The sequence below is a fragment of the Ricinus communis genome, chromosome 9 (assembly GCF_019578655.1).
Source record: "Ricinus communis isolate WT05 ecotype wild-type chromosome 9, ASM1957865v1, whole genome shotgun sequence".
In the NCBI taxonomy this organism is placed as follows: domain Eukaryota; kingdom Viridiplantae; phylum Streptophyta; class Magnoliopsida; order Malpighiales; family Euphorbiaceae; genus Ricinus; species Ricinus communis.
Genome location: NC_063264.1, coordinates 25,975,011 through 25,995,821, shown reverse-complemented (window position 1 = coordinate 25,995,821; position 20,811 = coordinate 25,975,011). Strand labels below are relative to the sequence as shown.

Sequence of the window (20,811 nt, the reverse complement as noted above, 5' to 3'; positions counted from 1 at the left end):
CTTCTTCCTCCTTTAGGTATGTGTGTGGTATTTCCATTTTAATCAAGCAGCGGATGGAGAAGTCATTCTTATCTGTAGATTCAAAGTAAATTGGTGGGACAAATTCAATGATCAAGAAAAGCTATCTACAAAGATGGTCCAAAATTTCCTTACAAACAACCAAAAGGCGCCTCATGTGATTAGTTCCAACTCTTTTTATATATGTTATCAACCATTCCCCGTCCCATTTCAATATGCAATTCGATTCATTCATGTACCTTTGTACCTTAGAGTGCTGCCATCCTAGAAGCGTGCCAGAAGCCACTTCTTGTCCAGACATCTTATCTTTACCCCGGCATCCACTTTCCGGCCTCGTCGGACTGCTTCTCCAGGCCAGACTGTTACAATAGTAATGTTTCGAAAACCATAATACCTGAAGTACTCCCCTTATTAGCCTCTTCAAAGCTCATTACAAACCGAACAAAATAGAAAGACAATTTCCTCTTGCTTCTATTTTGTTTAAACTTCTTCCTCCATTGGGTATGTTTGTGGTATCTCCATTTCAATCAAGCAGCAGATGGATAAGTCATTCTTACCCGTAGATTCAAAGTAAAGTGGTGGGACAAATTCAACCACCAACAAAAGCTATCTACAAAGATGGTCCAAAATTTCCTTACAAAGAACAACTTTTTGCTAGCACCTAAAGAACAAACTACTTTCCTAGCGCAGAAGTCTTTTATACTTCCAAAACTGGCAGCGGCTCAAATAGAAGAAGATTTTCTACAACTAATCAAACAGTTGTCAGAAACTGCTTCCTCTAAAGGAAAGTCTAAAGCCTCATCATCCTCTTCAAGCACCAGCTCTGCAGCCATTGACTTAGACGGTGACTCGAATGAAGATCTATAAAAAGTTATTTTTAATTTCTTTCCTTGAACTGTTATTTTTTTCATTTGAGTCTCAATTTCTTTTTTGTTTCTTTCTTTCGTTGATCTCTTTCATTTCAATTCTCTTTCTTATATAAAAAAAATATATGGTCAGTTTGAGATTTTTTTTTAAAAAAAAAATTCTATGTAAAAAGTTTAATTTTTTAAAAAACTTTATGTAATAAAGAAAAGTATGTCAAATTATATATGCATGTGTGGGTGTGTTAAAGTCTTCTAAAATTTTAGCTATATTTATAGTTTTATTATAATTCATTTATGCTAATTTATGCTTTCTCTCTTTGTTTTAGGTTTTCTTAATAAAATGATTTTATTGATATTTGGTTGATTTTTATATTTAAGAAAAAATATTTTAACTTTTTTTGAACAATTATTTACATATTGAAAAAGAATCAAAATTTAGAAATTAGTTTTTATTGATGTTTTCCTTTTTAGTTTTTAGATTTACCTTACATTGTGTTTAATTATGGCTTTTTTTATTTGTTTTGTTGAGACATAAAACAAACAAAAATATTGAAGTCATTATTGCATTAAAAAGTGATATCATAAATTTTTCATACTATTAGCATCAAAATGTGAAACATTATCTATAAAAAAAATTACAACATAATGTAGCTAATTTTATAATTAATTGAAAAAATGCTTCCAATTAAAAAAGTAACAAAATATATACCAGGCTATTAATTTTATATTATTCTCTTATTTAAAGATGTTTATATTTTAAGATAATATTTTATTTTATTTTTAGAAAAATATAAGATTCTCATAACAATTTATAATAAATGTAATTCTTATATAACTTAAATTATGAAGGTAAATAAGTGTAAAATAATTCATAAATCGAAATATAATAATAATTAAATAATGATAAAGAAAAAATGATTAGCTACTATATAGATTATCATATTTTTCCAAAATGCAAAAATATGGGACGCCATTACTTCACAATTTAATCTTTCAATTTGGAAAGATATTTGCTTAGATTCTTAATTCAATAAATAAGTGAATTATAGAAAGAATTTCAAAAGCATTTCACCGTGGTAATTTTAGAGCATTCAGATATCAAATGTATGTTTTAGTTAACTAAAAATATAGGCTAATTAAGATCAGAGTTATATACTATTTATCTTCTAAGGTTTTATATAATATACAAGTCAGTTTTTATATTTTTTATTACATCAGAATCCCTTTAAGTTCTAATAAAACTAATAATTACAGTCCAATTTGGCCATTAACATTATTTCTCGGGTTCAGTTTAGACTTTTTTATTTTAGCCTAAATCTTTGCATATTTAGCTCAAATTAGCTCTATTTTTTTAAAAAAAATGAGAGAATGAGTTACACACTCTATAGAAAGAGTGCGAATACAATAATAAAATATTAATTTCTTACACTAAATTATTTAAATTTAAAAATATATGTTGATATTTAAACAAAGCACAATAAAAATCAAATATTGCTACAATGTTCTAACTTTTTAGCTTAATAATGACGGTGAATGAGACATTTACAGTGATGGTGGTGCCTAGGGTAATAAATGTGAGAGCGATTTTAGTGAGAATAATGATAGTAATAGCTATTTATTGTCTAATTATATTAATTGTACTAAAAGTATAAAATATTTTTTAAAAAATATTATAAGTTTCTTAATTATTCTTATTTCTAAAAAAGAGTGACATTTTTTTTCAAAATAAATTTAATTTAATCTAAATATACAAAGGTTTGGGTTAAAAAGTCTATAAATTTAAAAAATGGCAAAATTGATCTCGTACGATAAGGTGAGTTGCCAAATTGAATTTTATTTTTAAAACTAACTACTACTCCTTCTTTGTTAGTTGAATAACTAAACTAGTAATTGAATGTTACAATTTGGTCATTGAACTTATTATCAAATATCAAACTTGTACAAAATTAATTTTATTATCAAATTAGAGTAAATTCTTATTTTTAGCACAAATTAGTTTTAGTATCTAATTAAAATAATAAACTTAATATTCTTTTACTTATTTATATCTTTTTTAGCATAATTTAATCTTAAAAAATTTAAACGTATTAATATTATTAGATTACTATGTAATTTAATTTTAAATTTTTAAATAAATAAATAGTTAAATTCTTTTATTTTTATTAGATATTAAAGTTAAACTATATTAAAAATGAAAATTTTACTCGTATTAATCTCATTTGAATGGTTAATAAAAAGTTTCATTTTAATATTCAAAATTATCATATGATCTTTTTCATTGATAGGAGACTCGTCAATTTAGTATCTAGATTGTTTTGTTAGATTAAGACATAATTGTTAAATTTAATTTTTAATTTTAAAATAGTTTAACTATATTATATAATAAAAATAATAGTAGAATAATATTTTTAACTAGAAATATTTAATTTTTATTAATAACTAAAGTTAAATTACATAAAAATTTATTAAAATCTTATTGTAAATATAAGTAGTTTTAAGATGTTTAAATATGCTTGAATAAAATTGTATTAAAAACAAAAAATTAGAGTTAGAAAAAGAATATTAAAATCATTATTTTAATTAGAAACTGAAACTAATTTGTGCTTAAAAATAAAATTTTACTCCAATTTGATAATAAAATTAATTTTGGACGAGTTTAATACTTAAAAATAAATTTAAAAATCAAATCATAATCTTAAATTATCTGTTTACTTCTTCGACTAAATTAGAATATGGTAATAGTTAGTTTTATTTTAAGTTTAAGGGGTTTTTTATATAATAAAAATATAGAGACTGACTCATGTATCATACAAAAGCTTTTCAAAAAGATTAAATATCAGAAAGTAAATAGCATTTGACCCTAAAAATAATATAATTACATTTATAATGTAGGATACAATTTTTAGAATTTTATTAAAGAAAATTAGTAATGAAAAAAATTATAAGAAAAATATAAAAAAAATATTTTTATTATACTTTTTATCTTTTAGCGAACGGTTATACATCATGTCATATCATATTTTAAAAAAAAATATTAGTATTTTTTTATAAATTTATTAGTATTTTGAAAGAAAAAATTATTTTACAAATGAAAAATATTTCTCCAAACTCATTTAATTTGAAAGTAAAAATATTATTAAATTTTTTAAAAAGAGATCTTTGTAAATAATGTAATAATTAAAGAATCAAGTATTAGTCTTTTGATTTTATTACTTTTTAGAATATTTTAAGAATAAGACATGTGTATAAAATAAAATAAATATTTATTAAATATGTTAAAAAATATATAATAATAATAATAATTTCTCAAAATAAAAGGCCATATCCCTTTATGAGAGGATCAAAGAGGTAAAGTGTCAAATATCTTCTTAAACTTTAACTCAGAGCCAAACGAATGTAATTTTATATTTATTAAATAGACCAAAAACTTCTACTTAACGAGTAAATAGATTTAAATTTTGAAAAATTATAAATATATTTATTCATACTCCTTAAATAAATAAAAAGCAAACAAATTCTTGATTTTTAATATTACATATTAAGATTTTAAATTTTAAATTTTATATATAAAAAATTATTTATCTAAAAATTTAAAATTACCGACTTCATCTATATTTCACTAGTAATTCTGGTTTTGCCCAACTATTTTTGTCATGAAACCCTAAACTTGATTGTCATTAATATTAATTAAAATTTAGATTTATTTAATTTTTATATAAAGATTATAATTTTATTTATTAGAATAATTAAAATTAAATTATTTTTTAAAAAGAAAATACAAAATGAGAGAGATATTTGATTGTTTGTCCGAATCAAAATCGACCTCTACTGTTACAAGAAGCATATTCCTTTTTATTTTTGTTTATTAGTTTTCCAAAAACAAATAATTGGAATCTGAGAAAAGCAAGACAACAGGCTTTTGGCAAAGGCAGGCAGCAGGAGGAAAAGCTAATTGTGTATTTTAATTATATTTGCCGTCAGAGACAAGAAAAAGGCACAAAGAAAAAGTGGATGCTTTGCTTTAGGATGTGAACTCACATGACAGCCAAACAAAGATGAGAAACAAAGGCATAAAGGCTTTAATAATCATGTTGGCCTCTTCCTATGCAAAACATTAAACAATATATATATATATATATATATGTTTGCCTCTTCACCATGCATATAAGGTTAAGAAATCTGCTAGAGATCTCACTTAGCTCCTCCACTTCCAACACTTCAATCTTTTCATTTTTCTATTAGACATCTTATTAGTATATATTAGTGCAAAAAATTTATTACTAAATGCATATTTACATATTTGCACTTTATATGACCGAAAAGTTTTTATTTTTTATTTTTTTATATATTTTATGTTCGACTATATAATATGGAATAATCGTTTTTTATATTCGTTGTAAAAGAAAAAACTCATCTAGTGCGAACGAGAATTCTCACACTCTAAAATACAAAAGCTATTGCTAGTTAGACTAGCTTATGTTGGGTAAAATTAAAGGTAAGATAAAATAAAATTTAATAAAATAAATAGAGATAAAATAAACTATTTAATTTCATTTTGTAAATAAGATTTTTAATTTCATTTTGTTTGGAATAAACGAATAGTAAATGAAAATTTTAGAATATAATATAAAACTTTTAGAACTATAATTTTTTCAATCCATCGATTTCATAAGTTGAAATTTGAAAGAAATTTTAAAAAATCTTACTTCCTAATTATATTTCCTTTCCATACAGAAATTTAAAATTTTAAAATTTTATTAAATCTTTAAAAATTCTGAAAAATCTCCATCCAAATAGTAAGTTCAGTCACTTCTCACATTTTTTATATAACATTCTAAATTTTAAAATTTTATAACTTATTAAGATGTGACTTTATTTAAATATTATAAAAAATAAAATTTAGATATATATTAAATTAAATTAAAATTTAAAAAATATATAAATAAAATCTAAATATTATTAAATTAAATTAAAATTAATTTATTAAAGTGATTACATAATTAAATTTTTAGATTTTTAAATATATATTTTGTCAAAAATATATAAACACCATAGATAGTACATATATAAGGCTGACCGACAATGAACTTTAATAGGACCAATTATCTATCTAGCACAGTAAAAGATTCTTATTAAAGATGGTATCATGGATGCCTCACCTTTAGCCTCTAGTTAAAAGAATCATTAATGGCTATGTAGCTGTGTCTGTAATGGGGTTATGATTATTTTAATTATAAATAATAATATAATTAATTTTAGAAATAAAATTAATATATAATATTTGATATTTGATTAATCATTTAAAATATTTTTAAAAATAATAAAAAATTACATATAAATTAAATATTTTTAGTTTTTAATTTTTAAAATACCTTTAGTTTCTAGAAAACTTTACTGGTATAATTGAGACTATAAACTACTGTATAATTAAAAATTAATTAATAAAAATATTTAAACTATTAACTTTAAATTATTATTTAATTAAAATTAATTTTTAATTAATATAATATTTAAAATATAATTAAAATACTATTTTTAATATTATAGTTATTTTTAAATTTAAAATATAATTAAAATACTATTTTTAATATTATAGTTATTTTTAAATTTAAAATATAATCTGTTAATTAATAGATTAATATAAAAATAAAATTATATATAAATTTAAATTTTATGTGTAAAAAATAAATATATATATCAAATAAAAATTTTAAATATTAAAATATAGTCATATATCAAAAAATTTATATATATATATATATATATATATATATATATATATATATATATATGTTAACAGATATTTTTTCTTTAAATTATTTTTTCTATAACAGATATTTTATTTAAAAATTTTATTCAAACTAATATATAATTATTATTAGATTAAATTGTGGGTGGTCAAATTACCATTTTTATAAATAAAAAATGATGTAATATTTTCACTTGTTAAACGATATTCATAAAGAGAACATGAAAGTAGTGTTGAAAGACAAAAGCTTCATGGAAAGTAGACTGATGCCATTTTAAAATTGTTATTAGAAAAACTATTCTACCCATCCTTTTATTAGCAATTTCAAATTTGACTACACTTTTTGAACTAATATAATGGTGGAGTCATTTGAGTTTTATACTAGGTTCATTAATTTTGCATCATTTACCACTTAAGTCCCTCAACTCATCCGAATAGAATTCTAGATTGAGATTTTTAAGTTGGAATTTAGCTTGAGGATATAATATGTTGGATTTTTTAAATATATGTTATTAAAATATAATTAACATGAATTCGCCCAAATATTAATAAAAAATATATAAAATTCTTCAATCTAATCCTATTATATGAAATATAATGAACTAGAAAATTATAATCACAACTTAAATGACTTATTTCTTTTACAAATTCACTTGAAATCAATCCAAGATAAATAGAATGTCTATAGGTCTTTAATTTACTTTTTTTTTTTTTTGTATTTTCTCTTCTTATTTACTTATATAAGAGAATGTGGTGCTTTTTTCTTGTATATACATGTATGAATATATGTATAAGTTATTTTTTTTAAAACTCTACTTGGCAATATTTTATAAAGTTGTGTCATATAGCATCTATAATTTACAATCTAAGATCTATAATCTTTAATAAAGTAGATAAAATCTTCTTATAAAACTCTACTTATAATGTCATATTATATAAATTCTCAATAGAAAAGATTCATATGATTTTAATGTGGATTGCATAAAAATTTATCATATGACATTAACTACTAACTACATATAAATAAGTTATAATATTAAATGCTAATAAAATACAATGACAATATTGAGTGATTATTATTGTGAAAAAATTTGTAAGTACACAGTTGTCACAAAAGTAATATATGAATATGAAATATAATTATTATCCCACGAAGATTTATTGTATTTAGTATCAAAATATATTATAGCTTTATACTAGCTAGATTAAAATAATTACTTAAGTTCAAAAAAAAATTTTATTAAAACTAAAATAATTGTAATAGAAGAAGTCAATGGAAATAAAATTCTAAGGTTAAGTTTTCACCATACCAACCATTTTATAATTTGATTAATTATTTCTTTAATCTAGTTCAATTAATCTTGTAGATAATTTATTCTAATTCTAGCAAATATGCCCTTTTAAGTCATGCTCACCGTATTCATTTAATTCCTTGTCTAATGTCGTAGTCAATTTTATTAATCTAAACTCTTTAAGTACTAAGGCAAATTGTAAACAATCTAAAGAATCTAAACTTTATCTCTAAGTTTTAGTAGTTCTTGCTTAATATTTTTTGAACTAATATTAAACTTCAATTTTTGTTGTTTTGTCTAATACTTTATTGTGTTGCATTGATTCTAATATTTAGAGTAAAATTCAGCACAAAACTATTAATCAAGATAATTGAAACAAAAATAAAAAAATTATATTAAATTAAATCATAAATAAAGTAAATAGATTTTTACCAAACCCTAAAAAATAAACTTAGCTACTCATAATGTAACCAATTATAACAAAAGTAATTGAAATTATTGAAATAAGAAATAAGAAAATAGAACAACAAGAGAAAAACAACTCTAGAAAGTTGACAGGATTTCAACAATTTTGATCTTGAGTTGCTCCTTCAAATCTTGTTTTTAGCTTTCTTCTCTTCCTTTCTTCTCTTCTAAAATATCCTTTAAATTTATCTATATATACTACTTTATTTACAAACCCTAACTAAAATATGAAAAATTACCAAATTATTCTAAAATCATACTAAGAAAAGAATATGTGCTAGGTTATGCAGGTCGCAATGAGCGACAGTTTCTGGTGTGTACCCAAGTGTCTATAGCGATTAGGGCACTACAAGACTTTTCAACCTAATAGGGAACATACTAATTAGTCACAAAGACTAGCGCATAGATGGAGAGTAGCCATCAGGGTAATTCTCTAAGACATTTTTACTAATTGAGTGGCATTTCTCGATTCCATAAGGAAGCTTCGCCATATTTAGAGATAGATCCAGAAGACAACTTCCTTATTTGTTTATCTTTATTTTTAATTTTATTTTTAACGGGCTATTTCTTAAATTAAATCTTTACAAATAACCACTATAACATGCGAAGTCCATCTAAGTCTAACCCATTTTAGTTAGGCCCAATATCCGTTTATTTTGTTAGCCTATTTTACTATTTGGTTATACAGAAAGGACCCACTTAGTCTAGCCCAATTACAAATTATTTCTTAATTATCAAATTTTTAATCTAACGGACTACTCTTTTACATTTCAAGACTCAATTAAGTGATTCTATTATAAGCAAGTCTATTAATTGATTTAAAACATGGCAAAGGCCAGCTAAATCTATATGGGTTTTAATTTAATTCCAATTTACTATTTTTTTAACCTAATGGACTAAAAATTTCATCTCAAAGTCTAATTTTAAGGCCTAAGTCTAGATGTCCAATTTTTATTAACAATTAAGTAATCAAATATTTGCCATACATCCAAAATAAAGCAGAAAATAAAGAAAGCAGATAAATCTAACTATTACAACTTTTCATATAATTAATAAACTAAAAAAACTAATTTAGGTCAAGAAATGCAAAAATCACCAAAAGGGGTAAAAAATTTAAAAAATAGGGCATCTTCAACAAGCTGCCGATTAGGTGATATTGAGCCGATCGACTCAATGCACATTCAATCGGCTCAAGGCACAGCCGATCAACTATGAACAGAGCTAATTGGCGATGCACTGAGCTGATTGGCTCTGGGCTCCTACTCAGATCGATTTTGCTTAGTTTTAAATTTTCCTCACCCAGCTGTGTGTTGGGCCGATCGGCTCTAGGCTCCTGCTCATATCGATTTTGCTTAGTTTTGATTCTTCCCTCGCCCAGAAACTGATTTACATACATAGAATGTACCAAATATGATTAGAATATATAAAAGGCACAAAATAAATACATAAAGCAATTAACTTTAGAGCAAGAACATATAGAATTACCAAAAATAAAACTTACAGAAGAGAGAAATCTTTTTATGGCAATTTCTATAACCCTAAAACCAAATCTAAACATGCAATGGATTATCATAATGGAAAAACAAATCCACCATATTACCCTATTCACATAATTCATCAGATTCAAAATCTAATGAAGAACACATTATTAGATTCAAAATTCAACAGGCGTACATATTACAAAAGCATGTGAGATTACTAAAGCCCTAGATCTAAATGCTCAAATCGCATAAAACATTAAAAATAATCATGAATAAACTCTACTATGTTTCCAATAACATAAAATTAACAAAAAGACTAGAGGATGTTGGATTTGGAAACCCTCAGATTGTCACGGTATTACACTGATCCTCAAGTCGTTAGTAATAAGAAGAAGGTAGAATCAAATATGGGATATGAATCCAAAGTTTTTAGGTTTGTTTTTGGTGTTTGAATTTTTGAAAGGATTTTGAAAAACCTATTGTCGTTCTATAAAAGTTTCTAGAAAATAGGAGTTCCTAGTCACAATGTCTTTTGGTCTTATTTTCTATCGATTACTAATGATTATCAAATAATTGCCAGTAATAACTAATAATCACTAAGAGTTGCTAACTGTAAACCTAGAGCCTAACTTTCTATTTCTAGCAAACAAAAATAGGAAAAATCCTAAGAAACTTGATAATATCGGTATTTAGAAAGAAATTATTTTTGATTTATTAGATATTCTGTTTGATAAATATTAAAATAAAATCATTTGAAATTTAAACTATTATCAATAATAGCTTCTAGAAGATGCATTTTGGTGTTTTAAATCAGATGAATATATAAAACGATTTTGAAAATCAAAACAGGGAACCATCGAGATTTGGTAGAGCTAATCGGCTCTACACAGAGCCCACTGGCTCTATGTTGAGCCGATTCAACTATACACAGAACCGATTGGCTCAAGGGCCAATAAGTTTTAAAATTTCTTGCATTTTAGTCCTTGTATTTTTTAAATCTGCAATTTCACCCTCAAACTTAAATTTTTTCTGTCATTTTAGTCCAAATTAGTTTCAGAAAACTCGATTACTCACAACTCTAATTGGGATTCGCCTGCCTTTACCTTCTCGAGACTCGAAAAAACAGTAAATTTAATCCTTAGATTTTTCATAATTTTCTCGATATTTACATCGAAAAAGTGGATGCTGACAGTCGCGCCAGGTCATGCGGGCCTGCAGTGTCACCATCTATAACCTTGCACGGGCATGTGCAATCACGATAGGAGTTTTCGTGCTTCTCCTCTCTACCAGGTCGTCTAAACCAATGGAAATTCATATATGTGTGTTAAAGTTAAAATTATTAATAATAAATTAAAATAAAACAATTAGATAAATAAATTTTACCTGAAAAAAATATGATATATGTGAAAACTTTATTGATTTAATAGAATAAATAACAAAATATGAATAAACTCTATATATACTAGTTTTGCTCGTTACGACCTAGTGTAAGTTATTATTATAAAGATTATAATATAAAGATATTTTTAAAATTAGTATATAATATAATATCTATTAAACATTTTTAACTATTTTATGAGATTTTTGTCATATAATAGAAACTCATATGTTCTTATATATTTTACAAACTTAATAGATTATTAGACTCTAAATATTTTATATAAAATAATTATATAATAAATATTTTCTTAAAATAATTTAATTATATTATTAAAAAAGTTATTTAATAAAAAATATTAAGATAATAGCTCCATGTTAATAAAGAAAGAAATATAAACGTTTCAATATTTTAATTTTAACATTTTTCTTAAAATCTTAAATATTATAATATAATACTTTTAATAGTAATGTTATTATAATTAAATAAAAATAGAATTTTTATTTTCATAGAAAGGTAATAATAAAAAAAATATAAAAAGAGATGAATTTTAAATTTCAATAATAAAAAGGAGGAAAAGATTAACATAAAATATTAAATAATTTAAATAATTTTTCGTGTGTTGTTTGATATGTTGCATCGGATTCAATAACAATAAAGTAAGATTGGGTTCCTTGATTTCAATTAGAAGTGAATTATAATAACAATGGCACGTGAATTAATATATCAATAAAATAAAATTAAAAGTATCTTATCTTTTTTTCCTAACTTTTTGTCTTTAATTTTTGCGAAAATATGTTACACTATTTGAACTCTATTATATGTATATATAGTGTGATGTAATAACTCATCAATTTCTTATAGGATTTGGAATGTATATGAAATAATAATAGGATTATATGATTAAATTAGATTAATTACTAATTAATTATATTAGAATTAGGAGTATATTAAATTTAATTAATTACATATAGAATTAAGATGAAATTAGTGATTACTGATTAATTCTAAGAGTTTTTTAGCTAATTTAAAAATTTATTCTATATTTCTTACTTTTATATATATTAATTCTTTACTCATGTGCGTTACACGTGAATATTAGTAATTGAATTCGTTAGTTATTTATAATAAAAAATCAAATAATTACTAAATTTAAAATAATAAATAATTTTAATATTAATAAACTACATAACCTTTAAAATATAATCAGCTCGTCTAAATTTTATCTTTGAAAACTAATTAATCTATTTATAATATATATTTAATTGTATCGGATGTGGTTCATTATATTCATAAATACATTACTTTAAGGTAGTTCATAACTTTTTGATTGAGCTCAATGCTATTATAAATAAAACTATTGTCAATTAAAATTAATATAGTCATTATCAATCACTTTAAATTTTATTTTTCCAAGCATCTTATTGTATGTTTGTTCAATCATTTAATTTAAATTTCTATATAATCTTCTAAGTTAACATTCATATACTTTTTTATTTATTTTTATTATATGCAACAACATATATACTATAGGATAACTTTATCATATTTTTTGCAATACATATAAATAAAAGCAGTTCATTTGGTGTTAATTCACACTAAAAATACATGTAAACTAAAAGAGACTTAGCTTGTTTTAGGACTTAATGAGCTCCATCCAACTTCAGTTTTCTTATAATTAGCGGATCATTTGATCACATATTCAAAGGGTGTGATTGAAAATATGTTGATTAAAGTAGGCAAATTTATAGTGGCTAAGAGTTTTATAGTGTTAGATAAAGAAGATGGTAATGATAGCTCTCTTATTTTAGAAAGACTTTTCTTGGCAACTATTATAGCTGCTATTGATGTCAAGAATGATAGATTGACTCTACAAATTAGTGATAAAGTGGTGGAATTTAATATCAATAAAACTGCAGATTATCCATCCTTCATGGATAGTTCTTGCAGAGTATGTATGCTTGATGAGTTGACCAAAGAGAGAAGTAATAAGGAACAACATGAAGATCCTCTTTAGGCATGTTTGATTCATGATGCAAGACCACAAGATGAAGATAAGGAGATAGCTCAGTATGCATTGAAGCATTACCATGATTAATGAAGCAAAGGCATACAATATTCAAAAAGCAAGCAAAAATTCCACCTTTTATTGAGGAAACACTGAATTTAAAATTAAAATCACTGTCCTTTCATCTCAAGTATATTTTCTTGGTAAGGATAGTACTCTTCTTGTTATTATTTCTGCTTATTTGAATGATCCCTAAGAAAAAAAAGTTGATTGGGATATTGAAGAAACATGTTAGAACCATAGGTTGGAGTATTGCTGATATTAGAGGCCTAAACTCTTATATGCATAAAATATTAATGGAGGAGAGTCATAAACCTAGTGTTGAAAACCAAAGGATACTAAATCCTAACATGAAAGAAATGGTTAAAACTATAGTAATTAAGTTGTTAGATATTGATATTCTATATTAGATAGTTGATGGATAAGTCATGTACAAGTGGTATCTAAGAAGGGTAATTGCTAATGGAAATAATGAATTAATTTCCACTAGAATTATTATAGGTTTAAGAATATGTATTGATTTATTCAGGGTATAATCAGATTCTAATTTTCCTGAAGACTAAGATAAGACTACTTTCGCATATCTTTATGATACCTATGCATATAGGGGAATATCTTTTGGTTTATGTAATGCACCTACTACTTTTCAATGTTGCATGATGGCTATATTTTTTAATTTTATTAAAAAGACCATAGAAGCTTTTATGGATTTTTTTGTCTATGGTTCTTCTTTTGATGCTTGTTTACTATTCTTGATCAAGTTTTACAATATTTTGAGGAAACCAAAATGGAAAAAAGTGTTATTTCATGGTGTAGGAAGATATTATTTTGGGGCACCAGAATTCCAAAGTGGGAGTAATTTAGAAATTACCACCACCAATTTCAATCAAGGGTTTGAGGAGTTTTTTTGGTCATATTAGGTTTTATTTTCGATCATCAATCATTTCTTTAAAATAAATCTCTTTGTGCTTTATTATTAAAGATGTACTATATAATTTTAATGAAGAGTGTTTGGATGCATTTAATAAGATTAAGAAGAAGCTTATCTTAACACCAATTATGGCAGCCTCGGATCGAAGATATTAATTTTTAGGAGGAATCTTTTCTTTATAAGCATTGTTCGGATGGGATAATAAAGAGATGTGAGTCAGAAGATGAGATAAAGGAGATATTTGAGCATTGTCATTTTATACCATATGGAGGTCGTTTTAGTACTTTAAAGAAAGTTGCTAAGGTTTTCCAATCAACTTTCTATTGGCCTACTCTATTTCTAGATATTCAAAGTTTTGTTGTTAAATGTGACCGCTCGTGAATGACCAAAAAATCTCTCAAAAACATTAAATGCCCCTCAATTCTATTTTAGGAGTGGATTTGTTTGATGTGTGGGGAATTGATTTCATATTCATCATCATTTGAAGATTAATATATTTGATTATAGTTATTTATGTGTCTAAGTGGGTTGAAGCAATAGAAACAACTTATAATCATGGTAAGGTAGTAACTAACTAGGTTTATTCAAAAGAACATCTTTTCAAGATCTAGTTCCAAGGGCGATAATAAGAGATGATGGTACTCACTTTTGGAATCGCTAATTTGATGCCTTATTGAAGAAATATGATAGAACAAGATTGTGACTTCATATCATTCTCAAATAAGTAAGCAAGTGGAAATCTCTAATCGAGAAATGAAGCACATATTAAAAAGAACAATTAACAACAGTAGAAAGGAATTGTCTACAAAATATGATGATGCACTTTGGGCTTATAGGACCGCTTTTAAAACTCTTATTAAACATGTCTCCATATAGATTGGTGTATTAAAAATCTTGTCAACTTTTCGTGGAGCTTAAAGATAAGGCATATAGGGCAATTAAGGTCCTTAATTTTTTATTTGAAATCAATTAATAAAAAATAGAAATCTTCAATCGAATGAACTTAAGAAAATTTGCTTGCAAGCTTTTGAAAATGCTAGATCTACAAAGAAAAAATTAAATTATGTCATCATAAGCATATTGCTAATTGGGATTTCATTAAGGGTCAATATTTTCTATTGTTCAACTCACATAATGCATTAGTTAGATTATTTTAAATAGTAAATTAAAGCTTAGCATGATGGTCTTTTATTTAAGATTTTGCAAAATCTAATTCTAGTTGCTAATTATTTAAGGATAAGTAAAAATTCAAGTGTAAGAGATATTTGATCAGTTTAAATTATTTATAGCATATTACAGATTTTTAAGACTCAATTAGTTGTATTCTATATTTAGTTTGGTGAATTTAACATCAACTAGGTCACTTGGATGTAGTTGTCACTTTTTAGAATTAGTTTGAGCAAAATCTGAGTTTAGGGATCAAAGTCGCAAAGAAGGAGAAAATTGAAGACCAAAACATAAATTTTCTTAGAAAATTAAGATAATCTATTATTGTATAGTAACTAAAATAAATGTTATACTTATATAAGAATTTTACTTTAAGTAAGTCATATATATATATTGATCTTATTTATATTAGCATTTAATATCATAATTAATACTTAATATAATAAGCATCCACATTAAAGTTATTTTTGCCAAGTATATATCATCTTATTATAAATTATGTATTTTTTTAGATTTTTTTAAATACATATTTATATTAAAACTAGTTAAATTTAATATAAAGTTATTTTTTTATTATAATTTTTTGAAATACTGCTAAATTCATTGTAATAATCTCTAAAAAAAATTAGAAATAATTGGAATTGAGTTTTTTGAACTTAGAAAAACTTTGATTTCAAGTCTATCTATAAACAAAACCTAGCAAGAAATGTAAATAAAAGAAAAATAAAAGTAAAAAATTTAAAACATACATACATACAGGTTTTCCTTTCTTCTTAATAAAAAAAAAAAAAGCCATAAAATAAAGGGTCAAAATGAAAAATTATTAAAAGTTCAGGCGTCTAAGCCAAAATAAAAATAAAAGAAGAACAAATTCCCTCCAAATGATTGGGCAACACTCAAAGCCAAAACCCAAAAAGGCACATTCTCCAGTCTCCTCCCTTTTTCTCCCTTTCTGTTATTTACGCGCCAAAAAAAAATTAAAAGAATTAAATAATTTCCTCTTTCTCACTCTCTCTATAAATTTTGCTTTATTCTTACAACTGCACCAGCCACAGATTCTCTCTCTCTCTCTCTCTCTCTCCGTCGATCACTAAAGCAGAGGCTGAGCGTAAGAGAACCGCAGAAACTGATCCTTCTCCTCCAGGTTAGCCATTTCTCTTTAATTCTCTCTTCCTCTCTCTCTGTGTATTTGTTTTGCCTATTTTTTGTTGTTACAGTCATAAGACAGCTGCCTCTTGCTGTCTCTCTAGATATCTTTTGTTATTATTATCATTATTATTTCGTTTTTCAAATCGTTATAGTTGATTTTAGAAGAAACTTAATCTGTTATTAGGGATTGTTAAGGGCCATGTCTGGTATGGGATGGCAAGAGAATAGATTCCTCAATTTAAAGAATTATATTTTCAATATATTTTTGAAATATTCAAATTAAGCTTGATAATTCTTTTAAGAAATCATACATAATTATATAAATGAATATTAATTTTTATTTAGAATTTAGAATAACTAAACGTACACATATGTTATTAAGTTTCTTAAGTATCGAATCAAACCAATCTATTTAATAATTATAATTACTGTAAATTATTAAAAATAATTTAAATATGTAATATTTAGCCATAAAACATATATTTGAAATTAAATTAAAAACAAAAATTTAGAAAATAAAATCATATATTAAAAATAATTTTTCATAAATATAAAAAGAATGGAAACATAAAGGACATAAAATCTAAATAATTCCCAATTTATATATTAGTGATAATATCAAATATATATCCAAATAATTCCCAATTTATATATTAGTGATAATATCAAATATATATTAAGGGTTTAAAAATCACTCCATTAAAAAAATAATTAAAAAGTCAATAACTTAATACTTTGACTTACCATTTTAAGTGCTTTTGACTTAATTAAAATGATAATATCATGTTATCATACCATCTTAAAAGATAATAAGTGATAAAAACTTTAATTCTGAACTACAAACACCCTTTTATTTCATAATCTTGGTCTTCAATTTGAATTTTATTTATTATTTAAAATTTGATCTTTACAATGAATGACATATATGAAAATTATATATTTATTAGTTTAAACAGCAGTGTTAATGGAATTAGATGCTTTTTGTGTGGGGTGCAAAAAGCCAAGCTAGCTCTAAAGTATAACCATATAGAATTTGGAACTTTATTGGAGTTGGGGGATGTAGATTTTTAAGGCCTTGGGAAGAGTGAGTGGTTAAAAAAGGAGAAATATTAAAGAAAAATTATTATATAAATTACAATTCCTGTAGAAAGACATATTTTCAACATGTCAAAAATGGTACATTAGCTATCTTGAATGAAGAATATACATAATTATTTGTGTGAGCTATCATATGACATTTTTATGCAACTATAATAAAAGAAAATCAGTCTTATTATATCAACACTTTTCTTATTTTTAATTATTAGAAAGTAATTAAATTTTAATTCTATCAATACTTTTATTTTATATTAAATTTTATTATTAATCAACCTAATCAAAATGTTTAATAAACTTGAATTTAATATTATATTGTATACTAAATAATTTTCTATTAAATTAAGATAGTTTTAAAAAATTTAAGTTGATTTAATCTTAATGTTTAACAAAACTTTTCTAAATTTTTTTATCTCATTAAAATACAAAAACTTTAGGCATGTTAAAGAATAGTTATATTGATACTGTTAATTTCATATTCATGTTTTCATTCAAGAACATTTATGATTTCTAGTATTATATAAAGTAATACTATAGTTATGATGGATATTATTATTTTTTGAATTAGAAATTATTATATAATTAAAATATTAATTTATTAATTAATATAATATTTAAAATATTATTTAAAATATTATTTTTTAGAATCAAAATTATTGTTTAATTAGGAATATAATTTATTAGTCAATAGTTTAATATAAAAATTATAAAATTATATTTAAATTTAAATTTCATGTATCTAAAATAAATACATATATTAAAATAAAAATTATTAGGCACATGATAAAAATATTCATATCTCAAATTTTAGTATATATATATATTAAATAATCGATTAATCTAGCATTTAATTATATAAATAAATTTTAAAAATTAAAATAATATCAATTGTTATAGGTCAATAACTAATTTATCGACAATTTAAATTAGTAAAAAGACATATAAGACTAAAAGAAATATTATAAATAATGCCTATTTATTGTCTATAACTAAAATAAACTTTAAGATGTTAGAATATTATAATGGTACTTTTGCAAAGCCCTTTTATTTTATATAAGTTATTTATATCTTTAAATAAGAAAACAATAGATTTGTTTTTTGATTTTTTTTTTGTTTTTTCTTTTTAGACTTTTTACATATATTTTAACAATATTTATTCTCAATACACCACTAAATATTGTTTTATAAATTTTATTTTTTATTTTCTATTTTCTATTTTCATATTCTCTTGTGTTTAATAATCTCTTATATTCCTATTTTTCCTACATTTTTTCTCTACATTTTTTTGCCTTTTATTTTCTTCATGTTTTTATGTGAAAATGAATTAAAAAAAACTATTTTGAGAAAAAAAAACAAATAAAAAAATTAAACAATTATTAATTTTCTATAAGTAAAAAAACAAAAATGAAAAGAATACTAAACTTATAATTTTATTTTTTACTTTCTTTTCACATTCTCTTGAATTTATTCATTTCTTTAACTCTTAATTTTCTCTCCATGTCTAATCTCTTTCTTTATTGTCTCTTTATTGTCTTTCCTTTTTATCACATGTGTGAAATTGAATAAAAGAATTGTTTGAAAAGGCAGCAAATGGAAAAAAATGAACTAGTTCTTTCTTTTGATATAAATAAAAAATGAAAAAAATAAAAATATACCAAACAAACACTTAAAGTGAAAAGATGTTTTATGTTTGTAATTACATTTCCGGACTGATAACCAATTGGCTTTCATTTTGGTAAATAAAAAATTGATTAAAAATTCATTCTTATAATTAGTACATATAATTTATTCAAGATGATATGACCATTAATGTCCATGTTTTTGTAATAGTAAAGCTAAAAGCACTTCCAGAAAGCATGTGAACTCACACTAGTGCATGGATACCCTGAAAAGAGAGAAATTAGGAGCTAATTGGAAGCAACTATCTTTGCACTAAAGTCAGTGTTAGATTGTTGATCTCCTGTTAGAAGAGTGGTATATATTTAGGGATTGTTTGTTTCATGAAAAAATGGGGTAGAATGAGAATATAAATAAATAATTTTTAATATTGGTGTTTAGTTCATATCGGAATGGAATAGAATTAACAAATCAAATTATTTTTATAAAAATCAAGTGAAATCAATTATAAATAATTAAATAAATAAAATAATTTTATATATTTATTACATATATTATTATTTTTATTATAATTAAATATTATATTAATATCAATAACAAATAAATTCGACTTCCATTTCATACTAAATCAAATAACATATAATATATAATCCTTCATATGTCCGTCTTTTTTAATTTTATTTTTTTTTCCAATCTTAAACTAAACAGATCCCTTTCTTTCTTCACTTCAAAACTGGAATACTCTTAAGGAACCTTCAAAATCATGTGACTGTAAGGAACCCTATCTAACTATCTTGGAAAGAAAGAAAACTTGAGCCTTTAGACTCGCTTGATTATGAACAAACTAACTTTAAACTAGTTAAAATTTGAGTCAGCTCGGTTCGATTATATATCTACTGCTGAACTAGTTATGTGATTGTTTATAGCTTCATGTTTTATCAAAATATCATTTATCTCATCTAACTTGTATATATATATATATATATATACCATAGAATAAGGACCCACGAGAAGTTAGTAGTCGCCTTTTCTTTGCATGTGTGACAAATTGATGACTTATGGCTGCAAATTCCCCAGCTACCCCTCCTTATTTACCCAATCACGGGCCTCTCCTACTCTAGAATCGCGGGATTCTCTCATTCTACCAATGCCAATTATACCAACAATACCTTTTCCTTTTCTTTTTCTTTTTTCTTTTCCTTCTTTCTTTCGTTTTTTTTTTTTTTTTTGAATAAATAATAAGAACAACACTTGCACTGGTATAGCAGAGAAAACAACAAATCTTTACTTGCCAGTGATTTCTATCAATGTTTTTTGGTTTTTCTTGGAATAAAATCTAATTCAATCCCTCAAAATTAAACTTTTTCTTTTACCATAAAATTTTACATTTTTGGCTCAAATGCACCTGTTTTTCTCCAAATAAGTAAATGCATGTATGTCATTTTCTGTTAAAATTGGTACTTTTCAATTTTATTCTATTCTTGAGTCTCTGAGTTTTTATTTATATTGAATTTTTTATTTTTATTTATAATTGA

At 23.8% G+C, this 20,811-nt stretch overlaps 1 protein-coding gene across 2 annotated transcripts in view; it reads left to right on the top strand.

Moving 5' to 3' along the window:
• Window positions 1-16,150: 16,150 nt before the first annotated feature.
• Window positions 16,151-20,811, top strand: part of LOC8269054 (alpha,alpha-trehalose-phosphate synthase [UDP-forming] 1) — a 38,830-nt gene continuing 34,169 nt past the window's right edge. Inside the window, exon 1 of one of the 2 annotated variants that reach the window (XM_048379060.1) lies at window positions 16,151-16,559. The gene's annotated coding sequence lies outside the window, so the exon portion shown is untranslated. The remainder of the gene's footprint in view (window positions 16,560-20,811) is intronic. The other variant, XR_007217299.1, reaches the window with a different exon arrangement.